Here is an 18401-nt window from a genome sequence, read left to right as displayed (position 1 = left end):
ATTATCAATGTTTTGTTTAGTTGAATGTCTATTGATGGTATGGGATTGTTTTTTTTTTTTTTGCTTTTAATATTGATAGCAGGTGCGTTTGAGCACAGAATAATGTCATTCTCAGCCCTTAGTAATCCAAATGATTGAATATATTGTTTGCTCAGCTCTCACATAAACCCCTTTCCTGTGTCCTCCCTTACATCCTTCCTCATTTCTCTTCTTTTCTAGGCTGCTGAACCTGCTCCATCTCAGAGAACTTACCAACATAATTTCTACTTGCTTTAGATGCTTCGTATTGCTTTACCTTTGGTATAACTTTATACCCCTTAGTAATGAATACACAGTGGTAAGTAAACATGCAGATGAGCATAATACAATGATATGCATTGTTTCTATTTTCTTAGACCCAGATGTTTAGCAGCATTATTTGGAAGTGAGTACAAATCAGTGTTTTGTCTAAATGCTCTGTTTTCTATGAAAATGGTTGATTTGATGTTATTTGATCTGGGTATGAGGTTTGGAGAATTAAATTATGACAGAGACGGTAGAAGCAGGAAAATTTGGTTAATGAATGGGGTGGAAAGCAAACTGGAATAAAAAATGTTCAGTTAATTAAACTGTTTTTCTTATCAAAATGTTTTAATTTGTCCTCTTTGTTTCCTTTAAGTATGAAACTAGGTACAAGGAGATACAAGATTTGGGGGGAATTGTCAGTGGTGGTCTGTATCTCTGCATCACCTACAAGATGGAGTTCCTGTTCTACTATAGCTTTTGACATCTTTCTGTAGCCATTAAGAGCAAATCCAGCACGTCTATTTTATACACACTAGTGAAAATTCATTTTGTAAATAGATAAATAGAAGGGTAATGGTGAAAGGATAAGTGGAAAAGCATTTAAAGTGACATGGTGTTCAGTTAATATTTTTCCCAGGCAAACATTATTATGTTTACTTTAGTGTTGTCGACTTTGTTTATGTTTTTGTGTGTGGTATGAAAACAGATGCTGCAAAAGACAATCACTGATACCTGGTGTCTGTCTACAGCTAGTCTGCAGATACTTGTACTTATTCAGTAATAAAACATGCATGTGCATAATCATCATATTTCTGTGCATATCTCTGCCAGTGTTCATTTGGATGGGTTGTGGTATAGCATTTCATATGCCCAGTCGATAGAGAGGTCATGAATGGCTCCTCATAGTAATGGGATACTTAGTAACACACAAGAAGTGATTTTTATCCTTGAAATATTATGATTGCTGACAAATGTTCATAATTATATTAATAAATATGACAAGAGGATCTTTATGTGATACCACTTGGTATCAAATGAAAGCTTACATAATGCTGTAAAAGTTGTCACTGATATCTGCTGTATGCCTACTACCAATCTGCATATATTTGAATTTGTTCAGTAATTGAAGTATACATGAGTATAAATGTAATATTTCTGTACATATCCCTAGCAATCTCCACTTAGATGGGTTGTGATTTAACATTTCACATGGCCAGTTGCCAGAGATGTCATGGGTAGTACCTTATACCAGTGGAGTAGTTGTTACTACACAAATGGAGTTTTATTGCTGGAAATATGATGATTGTATGGTATATGTTCATTATTATTTTAATAACTTGTACTAGAGGGTATTTGTATGGTACACCATGATATCAAATGAAAGTATACACCATACTGAAAAATCTTTGCACTGATAGTTGGTGTCCAACTAGAGCTGCTTTGCAGATATTTACATGTATGTCTCTATTAAATGTGCATATATGTATGCACATTTAATAGAGACATACATATATGCACATTTAATAGAGACATACATGTAAATGTGCATATATGTATGCCATTCAGAATTATGCAAATATCTCAAAAATGGAATGTGATCTACAAAACTGCTTTGCAGCTAAATGGAGATAACCTCTGATATATTGGGGTCTATCTAGTATGGTTGCAGAAATAGCAACACTTGTTTGCTTAATTATAATAAGTAAATTTATATATTATCAAATAAATTGTGCAGCATAAAATTACTGTTATGTCTTAATTACTTTTTCCTCATATGGAAAGTGGAGACCAGATAGTGGTAATTTTGGATTTTAAAAATCATGGTTGCTATACAGTGACATATTGAACTAGATAGTATTTTCTCTTTTTATTCACATTTGTGTTTGAACATATATATTTTTTTACTAGTTAGCCATAGCCAAATATTAAAACAGGAGTATTTTGTTTTTATTTAATGTCATTTTGTCATTTTTGTTTTCTTTAACTGGTCCATAATTCATTATTTCATAAAGAAATTTGATGTGAGTTACCTGTGCTAACACAAATTTACATTCACTCAGTGGAGCTCAACCAAGGAAAATAAAAAAAAGTGAAAGAGGAGGCAATTAAATTAATGTCGGGAACTATTTTAAAATATGCAGTGCCTTTAACATTGCATATCATTAATGAAAGTCCTGAAGAAGTGCACGCTGATTCATCTAAAGCATCTATATTAGAAACCGCACAATGTTCAAATGAGCCAGTGATGAAAGACAAAAATAAATTATTTTTTATAAGCACTAGTAATAACAAAGAGAAAAGAAATATTAGCAAGCATCAATATCAACAGGAGAAAAATACTTGAGAAGAAGGAGATACCAGTAAAGAGCAGGACCAAGACTTTGATGAAAACACTGGAAATATTTTGATTTTTTCTGATATTACTGCCTGGACAATACTGGTTTCAGATAACTTAATAGTTTATCCTGTTAAGCAGGGAAGTGAACCTCTTCAGAATAAAGATAAACATTTCTCAATTGTTCAACAGGAAAGTGAAAAGACCAAAGGAGGCAGTCGACATTGGACTGCTTTGTGATTTTTTTTTTTTGATTTTTACCAAATGAAAAAAGTGTTGAGAACTTAGCTGGCTAACTCAAAATAAAAAAAAAATGTTTTGTTTTTGTTGTAGACTGTTTGCAGATAACAAGACAAAAGCTGGAAAATCCAATTTTGCAACTGGCTTAAAAAAACATTAGAAATGATATACTAAAGTTTCTGAACATGAGAAATCTGAGCCACATCTCTTCTGCTTAGAAAAATGGAAGATGTTGGCAATGGGACTGAAACTCCAAAAATCTATTGATAAAATTCCTCAGGTGAAATGGATAAAGAAAGGTAAAAATGGAAAGATATTTTGCATTATCTTTTGGATGTAATTATGTTTTTGGCCAAACATAACCTTCCTTTCCATGGTCACACAGAGGATATGTCATCAACAAACAAATGAAATTTTTGGAATTGGTGCGATTGCTCTCAAAATATAATCTGATTTTGAGGGAACATTTTATAAAATTAAACATGCTATTCCTTCCGAAAGATCAATTTCATACTTATCTCCCAAAATTTTGAATGAATTAATTTATATTCTGGGAAATTATGTCAAAGAAAAAATATACCGTCAGATATTAGAAGAGCAAAATATGTTGGAATTCATTTTGAGAGCACTCCTGATGTATCACACACTAGTCAAATGTGTGAAGTGATCAGATACATCCATATTGAATATGGTAAAGTGGAAATAAAGGAGTCATTCTTTGGCTTCTTTCCTATTTCTGTAAAGACTGTTGCTGAACCCACTAAAAAGATCTTGAAAAAACTCAACAGTGATGGACTGTGTTGTGGGCTAGGTTATGACAATGCTACAACTATGGATAGTAGCCATAGTGGTGTTCAGGCAAAACTCAAAGAAATGAATCCAAAGTCTGTATGTGTACCTTGTGAAAATCATTCTTTGTGCCTCTGCTGAATTAATTCTTCTGGAAGTGTTTCATCACGTGTGACTTTCTTAGAACTTTGGAAAAAAATGTATTCATTCTTTTCAATTTCATCTCACTAATGGAAAATATTGCAGAAAGTAGGTATAACAATGAAAAGACTTTAACACACAAGATGGAGTGCTCATTATGAAGCCGTCTGGGTAGTAAAGGCAAATTTTGAAAAGGTAATCTCAAACTTTGAAGCATTGTGTGATCCAAAAGAAAATGTGATCACAAGAAGGTCAATTCAAATTTTGATCTCTGCTGTATGTGATTTTTCTTTTCTGAGTCATTTCTTTTTTTTTCTGGTGTCACGTTTTAGAGAAGATTAATGATACAGAAAACATATTTGCAAACAGTTGGAATCAGCCTTGAACGATGTACTGTAAAACTCCAAGCTTTACAGTTTTGCCTTGAAGTTCAGCACACAGAAATTGTGGAGTAGGCCATTAAATATGAAAAAAAATATATAAGGAAATTGACATCTGCATAGAAAAACAATCAAATTACAAAGAAAGATATCAGGAGAAATTACCAAAGATGCAGGTCTTATATTGCCAAAAGAAATGAAAAGGGCAATGTTTGAATGCCTTGATCTTTTTCAACAAGAACAAGAGACTTGTTCAAAAGGAATGCATCAAATGATGTCAATATTTGCTATCATTCAGCCATTTTTTCTTTTCTTTTTTTTTTTTTTTTTTTTTTTGCAGAAGAGCAACTTCAGATACTTCTGCCAAGTATAATAGAAATGTATGATGACTTTTCTGGTGAAGATCTTTAAGTAGGAAAATTTTCAATTGCAACAACGTTTGAAAGCTGCTAGAATCCATCCTGAAGAAACAAAGATATGGACAGTATTGCAGTTTACAGAATTTATTATGAAATTGGACTTTTATGAATCTCTTCCAAACATCCTTATGTTTTTAAGTCCAACAACACAGCCAGTAACTCTCTATTTTCTAACTCTTGGAACTCTCTTCCTGCTAATCTTACATCTGAACTCTCTCTACCTCAATTCAAGAAAAGTCTGATTCAGTACTTTAAAAAACTATGGCTATGTCCTTGTCCTAATCCAGACTAACTTTAACCATCACTTGTGCGCACATGGGGGACTTCTGCCTAAACTTTATTGTTTCTTAACTTATAAATCCTATGATCTCCTTGGATCTACTACCAGGTTAGCCTACTAGTATTCAGTACCCTATCATTCTTAAAACCACTGTTTAGAATTTTCCATCTGAGTAAAAATTTAATAATTTGTTCATGTATCTGTTTTTGTGTTTGTTTACATCTGTGTAAAAATCCTTTTATTTGTGTTTTATAGGTTTGTACTAAGCTAACTGCCCTTGTGAGCCATTTTAAGCCTAGCCAATTATCCCTTGTGAGACTCAAACCCTGTATCTTGTGCTTGCAAGGCAAGCACCTTAACCATTAGGCCACCCTCCCAACCCCTATTTTGTGTTTTAAACTGTAAAAATGTAACAGTTTGTTGAATGTCTTTTTGGAGCTTTTCTCCCTGGGCCTTCGCTGAAAATGGACATGTATCCAGTCGGACTATCCCGGTAAACACATGTAAAATAAATAAATAAATAATAATAAGATTTTTTTCTATTTGTTTATCTGTTGCATCATGTGTAAGAAACTTGCTGAAATTAAACTTAATTAAAGGTGTTCTTTGATCAACTATAAGTAAAGATAGATTGACAAATCTGACGATACTGTCTAGACAGCATGAATTTGCAAAGAAGATAAATTTTGACAAAATTCATTGACAAATTTGCAGAAGTTAAGCTCAGAAACAGAAACTGTAATGTTTTTAATGTACTGCCATAAACCAATTTATAGGTATAAGTTCTCCCTTTTACAAAAGTATTATTTTTTCCTGATTTCTGGCATGATTACATATATAAAGTTCAGTAAAAGGAAAATTTCTCTGTTTACTTTTTTGGATATTATTCTGTTTCATGTCATGATTATTACTGAAATCATTACTCATACAAGATTGGGGAGTAGAAGAAAATCTCCATAGAAAGTGTTAAAAACTGTTCAGTTCTGGGTAACAAATATGCTAGGAATGCCACTAGATTATGATAATAGTTATGTCTTAAGTAAAAGTCTATTACGGTGATATTCACCGAGATGCATAACATTTTATTTATTTATTTATTTTATTTTACATTTGTTGACCGGGATAGTCCATCTGGATTACATGTCCATTTTCAGCGGAGGCCCGGGGAGAAAAGCTCCACAGTGACAGTAATTAATACATAAAGATAATACAAATGATTACACTTATACAAAAGTAATTATATTCAAATAATAAACATTAAAAGAGTAAAAATATTTATACAATAATGAATAAGCAAAAAATCAACACAGATTCCGGAGTAGATATTCTGCTATTGAGGACTAAACTTCTTTAGTTAAGAAGAGATGAGAAAAGGTAAAGCAAAAAAAAGGTAGGGGCCCACGGGGGAAGATCTATGTAGAAAGGAGAGAAGGATTAGTCAGGATTGGAGCACTGACAGAGCCAGTTAGTCCTTAAATGGAGATGTAGTTTTTTTTTGAAAGAATTAAGAGAGGTGTTACAGGTGAGACTAGGAGGGAGGGAATTCCATATTTTTCCAATGGTATTGGTGAAGAGTGAGTCGCCTCCTACATTATTGGCTTTGATTGTTTGAACTAGAAGTTTATTTGAGGAACGCAAACTACTGAGGTTATTGTAGGGTATGATTAGGTTATTCAGAGCTGGCGTTTTTTCAGGTTGGTTCAGGATTTTAAATGCTTCTATCAGTTGGGTCTGTTTTAGAAGGTTAGGGTATTCAATCCAATCTAGGTTATTTAGATTAATACAGTGATGTGTTCTGTAGGGCATACCTGTGGCAAATCTGGCAATATGATTATAGCAGCGTTCTAGTTTATTTAGTTCAGATGTGTTGAGGTTAGTAAGTATGGGAGATGCATATAGGAGGGTGGAGAGAAGATGTGAGCGGGCCAGTGTCACTTTTGCTATAGGAGTTAGAAATGATTTGATCCGATAAAAGATCCTAGTTTTTTGTTAACGGTTTTAATGGTCTGGTTAATATGTATATCAAATTTGAGTTTGTTGTCTATGGAGACTCCTAGTAGTTTGGTATAGGGGTCAGGGGAGATGATAGTCCCATTTTTGGAGTAAATAGAAAAGGATAGCGGTGTGATCTTTTGCGTGGGATGAAATAGTAGTAATTTTGTTTTGTTTGGATTCAGGATCAGTTTACGTTCTAACAGCCAATTTTCTACTGATATAAAGCAGGACTGGGTTTTGCTAGTAGGTTAACAGAGGATGTGTCAGAACAAATTAATGTGGAGTCGTCTGCATATTGAATGCAGGTGGCTTCAGGGATGGCTTTATACAGGTCATTTGTGAAGATAGTAAAAGGAGAGGCCCCAGTATTGATCCTTGGGGTACCCTATGGTATTTGGTAAGAGTTTAGAGAGTTTTGATTGCCAAAGGACGGCTTGTTTCCTATCAGTGAGGTAGCCTATAAACCAGTCTAGAGCTTGTTTATCAAGTTGTAGATTATCTAGTGTGCGATAGAGGATCTGGTGGTTCACCATATCAAAGGCCTTTGATAGGTCAAGGAACAGTGCTGAAGATATTTTTCTGTCATTTCTGTTGTGATTGATAGTATCTGTAAAAGAGAGAAGAGCAGTGGTCGTGCTGTGGTGGGGTCTAAAGCCATGTTGTGAGTTGGTTAGTAAATTGTTGTGGATAAGATAGTGAAGAAGTTGTTTGTGTATGCACTTCTCCATGATTTTGGCTAGTGGTGACAGTATAGCTATGGGCCTATAGTTTGATAGTTCGGTAGATAGGCCACCTTTGTGGAGGGGTATGACATGGGATATTTTCCATAAGGATGGTATTTTAGATTCTGTTATGGTTTTGTTAATAATTGTCGAGATAGGGAGAGCAATGGCATCTGCTGCTATCTGTAGATATTCAGCCGGGAGTAAATCTGCAGAGAGTGTAGTTGGTTTTAGTTTCTTTAGTAAGGATCTTATAAAGGAGGTAGGGACAGGCTGAAATTTGAATGTAGATGGAGACTGTTGGGAGTTGTCTGTGTTTATAGTAGTGGTATCCGGTAGTTGATTAGCTAGGGATCACACAGTAATAAATGATATGTAGAATTTAGCACAATGAAGCCTTAACACTATATAGACATGATAGAGGTTTGGCATTTTGCCATCATTCTCTGGACTGAGCTATGTAACAAAATTTCACAGTCACTATAATGGCAGCAACCACACTGCTAGAATGACTTAGTGTTATGTGCATTCACTTTTGCAAGGAAGTGCCCATAGCTGCAACACTGCTGCATAGCAGCATGATGCAAAGATACATCTTCCTGATCAGCAGAAATATAAACTGCAAACTGGCTGTGCATGCACACACATTGTATATCTTAACCTAGAAACAGGCAGGCACAAACATCATAAGGCTGACTGTGCCTAATTATACTACATATTATAACCACAATTCAAAGACAGCTGTCCTTTATTACCTTGTTAGCATAATTGCTGTTTTATGAGGCCTGTCTTAGTGAGATAAGAACCTCAGCTGCCAAGTGTGGGACTGTGCTGCTTTAAGCAACTTAGGAATAAAAAAAAATGGAAGATACCAGAATGTACTGCCATATAGGACTACAAGTAATGGACCTCAGGACTTCAGTAACCACAGAAGGGTGCTTGGAGCCAACAGGAGCAGTAACTCAACAGAGAGCTGCATCAGGTTACATAGGGCAGTACCAATTACAATGTCTTGTAATAAGACTGAAATAAATGCATTTGCTGGAAAATGTCAGTGCACCACAGAAAGGTACAACTACAGGACCTATGCTCCCATGGTATATGTGTTCTTGAAAATAGTAAAGCAGAAAAGGTCTTCTGTGTTCATGTTTTGCAGGAACTGGTGTGGGACAACAGTACAATAGATAGCCATAACAGGACAACAGTACAAGCACATTACAGGATCATGCATATGTTACTGCGTGCTACTGGGGTGGACTACCACTACCAAGGAGTATCACAGAGGTTGAAAAATTCTTGGTATTCATCACTGTCAAAGATGAGAGAACCTTCGTATCTGACAGTAACTTGGAAAACAACCTGAGTATCTGTAAGTGATGCACCAGGTTAATAGTAACATGTGTTATCACTGTAGAACAGTCACTTGTGACTGTGAATGGCTTACTCGGACAATGACATATGTATATCTGTCATCAGGGAATATTGGGGCTTCCACATTAACAAGTACCTGCCTTAGTTTAAGTAAACAATTAGCAGGTAGCAGTATGTGTGCCATCATTTCATAGGTGAACACTAGGCTAACTGCCCTAGATGGCCATTTTAAGACTAACAATACCCCAAGGTCAGAATCAAACCCTGTACCTTGTGTCTATGATGTGAAGACCTTAACCATTATACCAAATCCTAACTATGTCAGCATTGCCAGAGTTACATTATATGTATGAATTTAGAGGGAGTTCAAACATGCCTGACATCAGCAGGTCAGTTGTGAATGGAAATTGTGGCACCAAGCATACTGCAAAGTCCAATGATACAGTGGCACTGTCAGTAATGCTAACAGTGGGAGGTATACCCACATCATCTACAGCTGAGATAATGGTGAAGAGGTAAGATGGACCTCTGTCATCTTCTGTGGTGAGTTCTGGACATCCTGTACATGTGAGGCTGACCCAAGCTGTACAGATATCATCTCCACAGATGCCACTGGATAATGCACTGCCTCCAGGGTATGTATCCAGCACATTTGAGAGCTATGTAGGTGAACAGCTATTTCCCAGACACGGATATCACATCAGTCAACATATGTGCAGGTCAATGATCCAGTCACATATGACCACTCCTCACAACTTTGATTCACACCAAAAATGCACAGCAAACCATCTAGGCAGAAACATGTGCAGGAACTCCAAACAAAAAAACATATCAAAATGTTCAGTACAAGGGTGGAATCAACACTCTGGAAATACTGGTGCAATTATTTTATTTATACTAATTGATAAAAGTCCAACGCCTCAGAGGTATTCAGTGGCTGTCCCTTAAGGTCTATATAGGTGACAGGTCACCTACCAACTAGATGACCCTGTGACAAGTCACCTTAACAAAAGTGCTACATGTGTGCCAGATGTAAGACTCATATGAACTTTCCAAATAGTGCACAAAGACATTATATATAATACCATATGCACTGCATGCTACCTGTCAGTTGATAGTTTGGGTGCCCATCTGGTTGATATACCAGATGCTATGTACAGCAACTGGCACCTTAACTGGAATATATGTACACTCAGTGGCTCCAGAATCTCAGGGAAATGGGTAAAATGTCCACAAAGTTGTGGCTCTCTATAATGCTGTTTGTAGAAGCCACATATGGTCCTGTATATGCTGCAGCATCACATGAAGGAATTGGTATGTATTCAAGAGATTAGTGCTAGTAGAAATCCTAATGTGTCCTCTGTCAGATGTTGAAAAGTCCCCATAGCAAGGATGATTAATGCTAAACAAGCCTTCATGTCTAGTGGGATAGACAGTCCATGCATCCCCCTTGATTCCATGCGAGGGAGGAACAAGTCTACTAACTCCCACATTATGTCTCTGCCCATACAATAGTGTTTGACAGTGTCCTGATCATGAAGATGATGGTATGTTCCTTCTATGATGTAGACTGCAATGAAGTGCAACATCATAGAAACTAGCTCCACAAGCAGCTATGGATACATGCTGTTGTGGCAATGCCGACACCACTCCTAGCATCTTAATTTGAGCAAAGTTCCTGCCCACCAGCAAATTCTGGGACTTAAAATAGACCATATAACACTCATTTTTTACCTTTCTGAATAACACTGCCAGCTTTGATTTTCCCATTTCTATATGAGGTGGTCCTTAATAGCCTGCTCACACTCATTCACTTACAAGTCATAATGTGGCCATGAGCATATGATGATGCGTACTGCACCATTTCTCTGGTAGTGTAGTCACAATGTATAGATCCTTGAATCACCTCTATCTGTGCTTTGCCATTCACCGTATTATTTCATGTGTTATTTATGTCTGAATAGCCCTTGTTTTGTTTACATTCTGAGTAGTAACACAACTGAGAATGCCTAAGCTAACCTGAGCAGACAGAGAAAGACAGAGAAACTGCAGGTAGATGTGGGTTATGTAACAATTTATGGGTGATAGACTCACTATTTCTGTATCTGTGCATGTGCATGGGAGTGTGATGTCCCCTCTCTGTGCCAGTAGTCAAGGAGCCTGAATCCTCGCCACTGACACTGGAGAGGGATGTTCACTTGGAACAAAAATGGATACACCCAATATTTCCAGATGCAGCTTTCTGCATCAAGCACAATTTCCCTTAAGAGCAAACAGGGACTGCACTCAGCTCAGTCTGGATTTCTTTGTCTCCCTCTACGGCTCCATTAAGACTTCCCACTGGTACAGCTATAGGGTTGAGACCTAAGCCGAGTGTCCAAGCTAAGTCCTCCAGCACTGTCTCTGTGAAACCAATGCTTCATGTCCCTGCTCCAAGTAGCTCACACACACACACACACACACACACACACACACACACACACACACACACACACACACACACACACTTGGGAAAGTTTGACACATATTTACTATCTATGCCCCTTCTGCCCAGACTATAAGGTAGTTACACTGCCACCAGTTACCCCAAAGCCAGCTACTCTAAGACTCTTGCAAGGGTACCCAATTATACTGAGTGAAATTAATATACCGAGAAAAGCCAAAAGACATTACTTTTTTTTTTTACAAATGGTAGTTTGACCAACAGCAAGGCTTTCAGGAGCAGCCAGAGCTGTCATCACATATATATAAGTACTCTCATAGATTAAAATATTTTCTAAAAGACCAGTCACAATGAAAGGTTTAAATATATTTAATAAAAAATAATAAAAGAACATGAAATACTAAATATGTATTTACAATAAACACCAGAGTTTCAGACACAGGAAATATTAAAAATAACACAGGTGGAAAGGTTCACACAGATACAGAAAACAATGCTTAACTAATCTCACTATATTTTCCTGACTGATCTAAAGAATTATTATTCCCTGGTTACTTACTAGAGCAAGGCAAGATGAAGTAGGTGAGAGATCCTTCTTTGTCGGGTTACAAAAACAGAGTGTCATGAGACTTCAGTTTCACCTAGTATTGAAATATAATTTTTAGTGATGGATTACAGAATGATATCACATATATCTGGTCATCTGACTTCTGGTTCCCATGCTTCCCCCTTGGTTAGAAGCTGTCAGGATTTAGCACATATGTGTCAATAATACACATACAGAAAGCCTTGTTAAGATCTGCTGCAACTCTTGGAAGTCATAAAACTATTTCAAACCTCCACCCTTCCAGAGTAGCAATTAGTTCAGCCCAATGACAATGCAGGAGGCTTCCTGGTAGAGATGTTTTATCTCTGGCTACATTGAGAACTGCAAGATACAATCTTTATTGTCTAAATTAAGTAATTTACTTTCTTCCTATTTTCCAAAGTCAGGTGGATTGAGATTATCATCTTCTCTTCCAATATCTTGTTTTGCAATCTATGTATATATATATATATATATATATATATATATATATATAGATATATATAGATAGATATATATATATATATATATATATATATATATAGATATATATATATATACACATATATAGATATATATATATATATATATAGATAGATATATATATATATATATACATATATACACATTTCAACAGTTACAATAATACACATACATTTCTTCCTCTGTCTAGCAGGATATACTGTTAATACGTTTTTAATACAAGCAACTTTACAAATACATTTTAAACACACATATCTGTGCAAATCAGTTTGATATACGAATGACATATAATCTTTACAAATTTCCAGCTGTGTTGGCATTTGTTACACATCCACTGCTCTACTTCTCCTGGCATAGCTGGCAATACCTCACATCATCACAGGGAGATGCATTGTTATTTGTGAGATGGGAAATGGTACCTGTATAATTCCAATGATTCCAGTCCTTAAGTGGATCTGGAAAAAAACTAACACATTTGATACACAGTTAATTCATAACATGGCAAGGTATGATTTTCTTGTGTATGTTACAAACTGTTGAAAAACTAAATCTAATTTGACTACCTAATGGTTTTTGCTTCTATGTCTCATATTGCAGATTTAAAATGCAACATTGTCCCATTTTAAAGCAGAACATTTCTGATTCAGTTGTCTTGCAACTTAAATCCTTAATTACACTAATCTATAAATTAGATATCCCACCCAGCACAGAAATGAGGCTTAAAGAGATCCATTGTATTCTAGACAGCACCTGAACCTGTAATCAAACTACAGAAAACACTTTCTACCTGTGTAATTATCGGTGTGAGATAAGAAAGTGGGGAAGATGAGAAACAGTTGTATTGCTGGCCTGGGACAAAGACACAGATAAAAGTGACCTGCCCATTGTTTTCATCGGTGACGGATACTAAAAGAACTTTTTGTTTTATACAAGTTAAACACCAAAGGCTTCAGAAGCTAACTAATATTCTAAAATATTATCTATTATCACAGATATGTTTAGATATTTGTACTATTCATATGATGTAAAATGGATTTCACTTTATAAGATATGGGAGTGATAATCAGGAAGAGTCATATGGCAAGAAAGCCTCCACAAAGTCAGAATAATAAATTGTTTCATAGCAGTAGTCTTTTGAAATTTTATTTGTTTGGGATTCATAGACATTGCATAGCACATTAGCCATTGGCAATGTAAGAGGTGCTGGGATTTCTAGACGCATCTCTTTTAGCAATGAGCCACTCTGCTCTGTGACATTATGAATATTAGCTCTGTACAAGCACACAATGGTTGCGAATGAACTTTTTGGATTGACATTCTGTGGTGTATGTGTGTGTGTGCGTGTGTGCGCGTGTGCGTGTGCGTGTGTGTGTGTGTGTGTGTGTGTGTGTGTGTGTGTGTGTGTGTGTGTGTGCGTGCATGTGCGTGTATGAAAGTCATTGCAATCAATCCTAATTTACAAAAGAAAGTATACTGGATAGTCCCCCAATTTACAAAAAAAAAGTCTGTTGGATAGATAATTTGAATGAGCGTCATTAAAAATACATCATTCAGGCTAGGCATGTTCCATTTTGTATGGCCCTGAAAACTTCTTTCTGTCAGCAGCTATGGTCTCCATTACTGCTAAGTTATAGCGCCCTGCCTTTAAACAACACATCTTAAGGCTTTATTCCTAGCAGACAAAATTCAGTTGTACTCCATCTTATCCATAACAACTACACACAACATTTTCTACTACTGCCCACATTAAGTTTGTATTACTAATTGCAAGGAACCTACTTCACAAATTCAGTCCATGCTATGTAGTAACACCTACTATTTCCCAATTAACCTTTGTTCACCCAGAACCTTAAAAGTAAGTGCCCTGACTGAACAACACCATCTTTAGGAGTGACATAGATCAATATATTAACAACTGCATTATCTAGCTTTTTTCACTCTCTTAAAAAAAGTCTGTTATCTGAGTCTAATATAAGCCTGCTGAAAATCTCACTAGCAAAATCTCTAAAGGTTTACTTTTTTAAATCACTCTTCCATCACTGTAACAATTTAATTGGCCTTTTTCACTGACCTCATCTCAAAATGTCTAAATTTATTAGCTAATTTAACAGTCTTTGAAGACCTTAAATTAAAATGGTTTACGTCATGTCTTGGCAACATAAATAGGTGCTACATATGCCTTTAACTTTATGTAATGTTGTCATCTCAAGCATGTGCACGGACAGTTCTTATTTTAATTATATTTATTTGTCAGCTCAATTAGTAAAATGACCCTGTCCAGGCTATTTTTTCAAAATTGGAATGAGCAACATGACATGGGGGAGAAAACCATATTTCTTTGTAAATAAGACCTAACCAGGGAATGAGACCTAGCCTGGTTTTCCAGAGTGTTCATGATATAAGTCCTACCCTAAAAATAAGCCTCAGTTATGATCGTCAACAACACATGACGGAGGTGTTGAATTATAAAATAATATTATTGACACCCATTGACTGAGGTTATTGTACTCTGCTCACCATTTTTGGAGCATTCGGACACCCAATTTTTTCTCATAGCAGAAAGTAGTAAGATTCTTTCCCTGGGAGTCCTCCATGATTCTTACTGTAACCCTCACTCACACTTGATGGTTGAGATCCTTGGCCCATAAACACTGGCAGGTGTACTTTGATCGGTCAAAGTACAGACAATGCATGTAAAGCACGTGCACTTGATAACGAATCGCTGTGGTGGTGTCTCCTTAACTGTTGCCATTTTGTGTTGCCACTCTGGTCTCCTAAGTCTTCAATTAACCCCCTCCAACAAGGTGAATGGAAAACAAAAGAGCTATTCTGTCAAGCACAAGAAAGTAATCATGAAGTACTCCTGGAGAAAGAATCTGATTGCTTTCTGCAAAGAGAAGTTAGATCTCCGAATAGTCCGAAAATGGCATGCAGCATATGATAACCTCAGTCAACAGGCCGACGAGGGAAATGCTAAGAAGTACAAGTGTGGATCAGGTCAGCAACCATTATTTCCTGAGCTGGAAGACATCATCTGTGAATGGATTGCAACAGGAGAGCAGAGGCTTTGGTTGTGCACAGGGCTGATATTCAAGCATTTGCTCTTGCAATGGCACCGCAGTTAGAAATATCCCCAGAAGAATTCAAAGCATCACAACATTGGCTGTATGGCTTCCTTCAGTGACATGAACTGTCTCAAAAAAGATCAACAACTCTGTTCATGCTGGAAGATACTGAAGTTATTAAACGTGTACTTGTGTTCAAGTCCTTTGTTGATGGCATCGACTTTTCTAAATACCAACTCTCCAACATGATTGCTATGGATGAAACTGCAGTGTTTATGGGCCAAGGATCTCAAACAACAATTGATCAGAGGGGTGCCTTGTCAATCTACATTCCCTCCACTGGTTACAAGAGTGCATGTGTTACCTGTATTTTGGCAATTCATCTAGATGGAAAGAAAACCCCATCTCTATTCATTAGTAAGGGCAAGAAAGATAAGATTTAACATGTTTCAGGCATTTACATTCTTGAAACCAAAAAAGCCTGGTGCACACAAGCAGTTCTAAGGAAGTGGGTTGATGCTGCCACTTGTTTTGCGAGGTGGTGAAAGAGGTCTACTAGTCTGGGATTCAGCCAGCACTCACCGTGCTAAAGACATGAAGAAATTCATTGCATGGAGATCAAATAATGATTCCTGCAGGAATGACTGCCTATCTCCCAACTCTTGATATTGCAATAAACAAGCCAATCAAGGACCATTTTCACATGGAACTCAATGACTACACTGAAAATAAAATGGAGAGAAATCAGCATGGAAACTTTGTGAAGCCTAGCCTGCAAGAGGTCGTGACCTAGATGAAAAATTCATGGGATAAAATCACTGACAGCTGTGTTGCCAATGCACTATGAGCAGGCTACTTGAGACAAGCAGTGCTCATTTAAGGAGAGCTCTATTGCTAGGCATGACAGATTGGGGCCAAGGGTTCTACAGGAAATGGAGTCACAAGAAATTCAGGTCAGAATTTGGGGGTTGGAGACTTATGACAATGTTCCAGAAGAAGATGATATTACTGTATTTGAATAACTTTTCCATTATTGGGGTAACAGAATGGATTGCTTCTGCATTCAGTTTTATTCCCCTCCTCCAATACACATGTATTGAGATTTTTCTGTACTTTCTGTTAAGCATGAAATATTGCACTGTGAAAGCCAAGGTGTAGATATTCTGAAGATGAAATGTTTGTTGCACTGTTTATGTAGAATTCTCACACAACTGTTAATACATTACTTAGAAATGTTGTCCAATAAAAGAAAAGTACCAAATAAATGTCAATTTGTGTACATAAATAAATGTTGATTTTTGTACATGAATAAATGTCGATTTTTGTACAGCAATAAATGAATAAAGGTAGATTGTTGTACGGGGGGGGGGGGGTAAATAAGGCATCCTCTGATAATAAGTCCTAATGTGTATTTTGGTGGGGGAAAGAGTATAAGATCCGGTCTTATTTTCGGGGAAATACAGTACAAGCAGCAGGACATCACCCGGGGCTGGGACACAGACTCTGATGAGTCACCCCGTTGTCCTTAACTCCTGGAGGATGCCAAGCCATGCTGTGACCCCGTGCCCTCGGAGCCTCTCAGGGGGACCTCCTTCCAATCCTGGCTGGCCCTGTAGAATTCCCCTTGGCTGCCGAGGGGCAGACTCACTCTCATCAGGACTTCCACGTTCCCCCTCCTTTCTGGTCCAGAGCACCACAATCCCCATCTCCAGCATATCCCCAGCAGGCTGCCAAACTGTGCTGTTGCTCTGATACCGGCCAGCCCTGTACAACTCCCCTCAGCCATTGAGGGGCAGGTCCTCTCTCATCGGGAATTCCACGTCCCCCTCCTTTCTGATCCAGAGCACCATGGTCCCCGTCTCCCGCATATCCCTGCAGGCTGCTAAACCATGCCGTGTCCCCGTGCCCTCAAAGCCTCTCTGGGGTACCTCTCTCCAATCCTGGCCAGCCCCGTGGAACTCTCCTTAGTTGCCGAGGGGCAGGCCCACTCTCATCGGGACTTCCACATCCTTCTCCTTTCCGGACCAGAGCACCATGGTCCCCATCTCCCACATATCCCATTGCAGGCTGCCAAACTGTGCCATGTCCCAGTGCCCTCGGAGCCTCTCTGCGGGACCTCCCTCAGATCCTGGTTGCCCTCGTGGAACTCCCCTTGGCCACTGAGGGGGCAGATACGCTCTCATCGGGACTTTCAAATTCCCCCTCCTTTGTGGTCGAGAGCCATTCTGGGGATTTTGGACATTTTGGATACATCGTCGGGTACCATACGAGGTTGGATGCCTTCCCCCTGCCTGGCAGGAGCCTTCCAGGCCTGTAGCCATCTGCCACATGCTCCCTTAAGGACTTCCATCGTGGGCGGCTCCACCTGACCCCGGTCACCCAGGCAGGGGCACTCCAAGCCTTGCAGCCTTCTGCCAGCCCTTCCCTTAGGGACATCTGTAGCACTGGGGGGGTATGATCCAGACCCTCTCACCCAGGCAGGAGTGCTCCCTGCCTGGCAGTCTTCTGCCTCTCTCCCCCTTCCGGATTTCCACTGGGATGGACTCCCCCTGTGGACTTCCACTTCTACCCGGGCGGAAGGGCTCTTTTCCCTAGGTTACATATCTCCTGGAGGCTGCCAAGCTGTGCCATGTCCCCATGCTCTCAGAGCCTCTCAGGGGGGCCTACCTCATATCCTGGATGCCCGTGCAGAACTCCTCTTGGCCACCGAGGGCAGGTACACTCTCATCAGGAATTCCGAGCCCCCCCCTCCTTTCTGGTCCAGAGCCATTTTGGGGATTTTGCAACATTTTGGGATGCCGTTTGGTACTGGGTGATGGACTCCCCCTGCAGACTTCCACTTCTACCCAGGCGGAAGGGCTCTTTTC

Source organism: Protopterus annectens, chromosome 1.part2 (genome assembly GCF_019279795.1).
Source record: "Protopterus annectens isolate FY-2018-M chromosome 1.part2, PAN1.0, whole genome shotgun sequence".
Taxonomy (NCBI): domain Eukaryota; kingdom Metazoa; phylum Chordata; order Ceratodontiformes; family Protopteridae; genus Protopterus; species Protopterus annectens.
Note: the sequence above shows the minus strand (reverse complement) of the source record.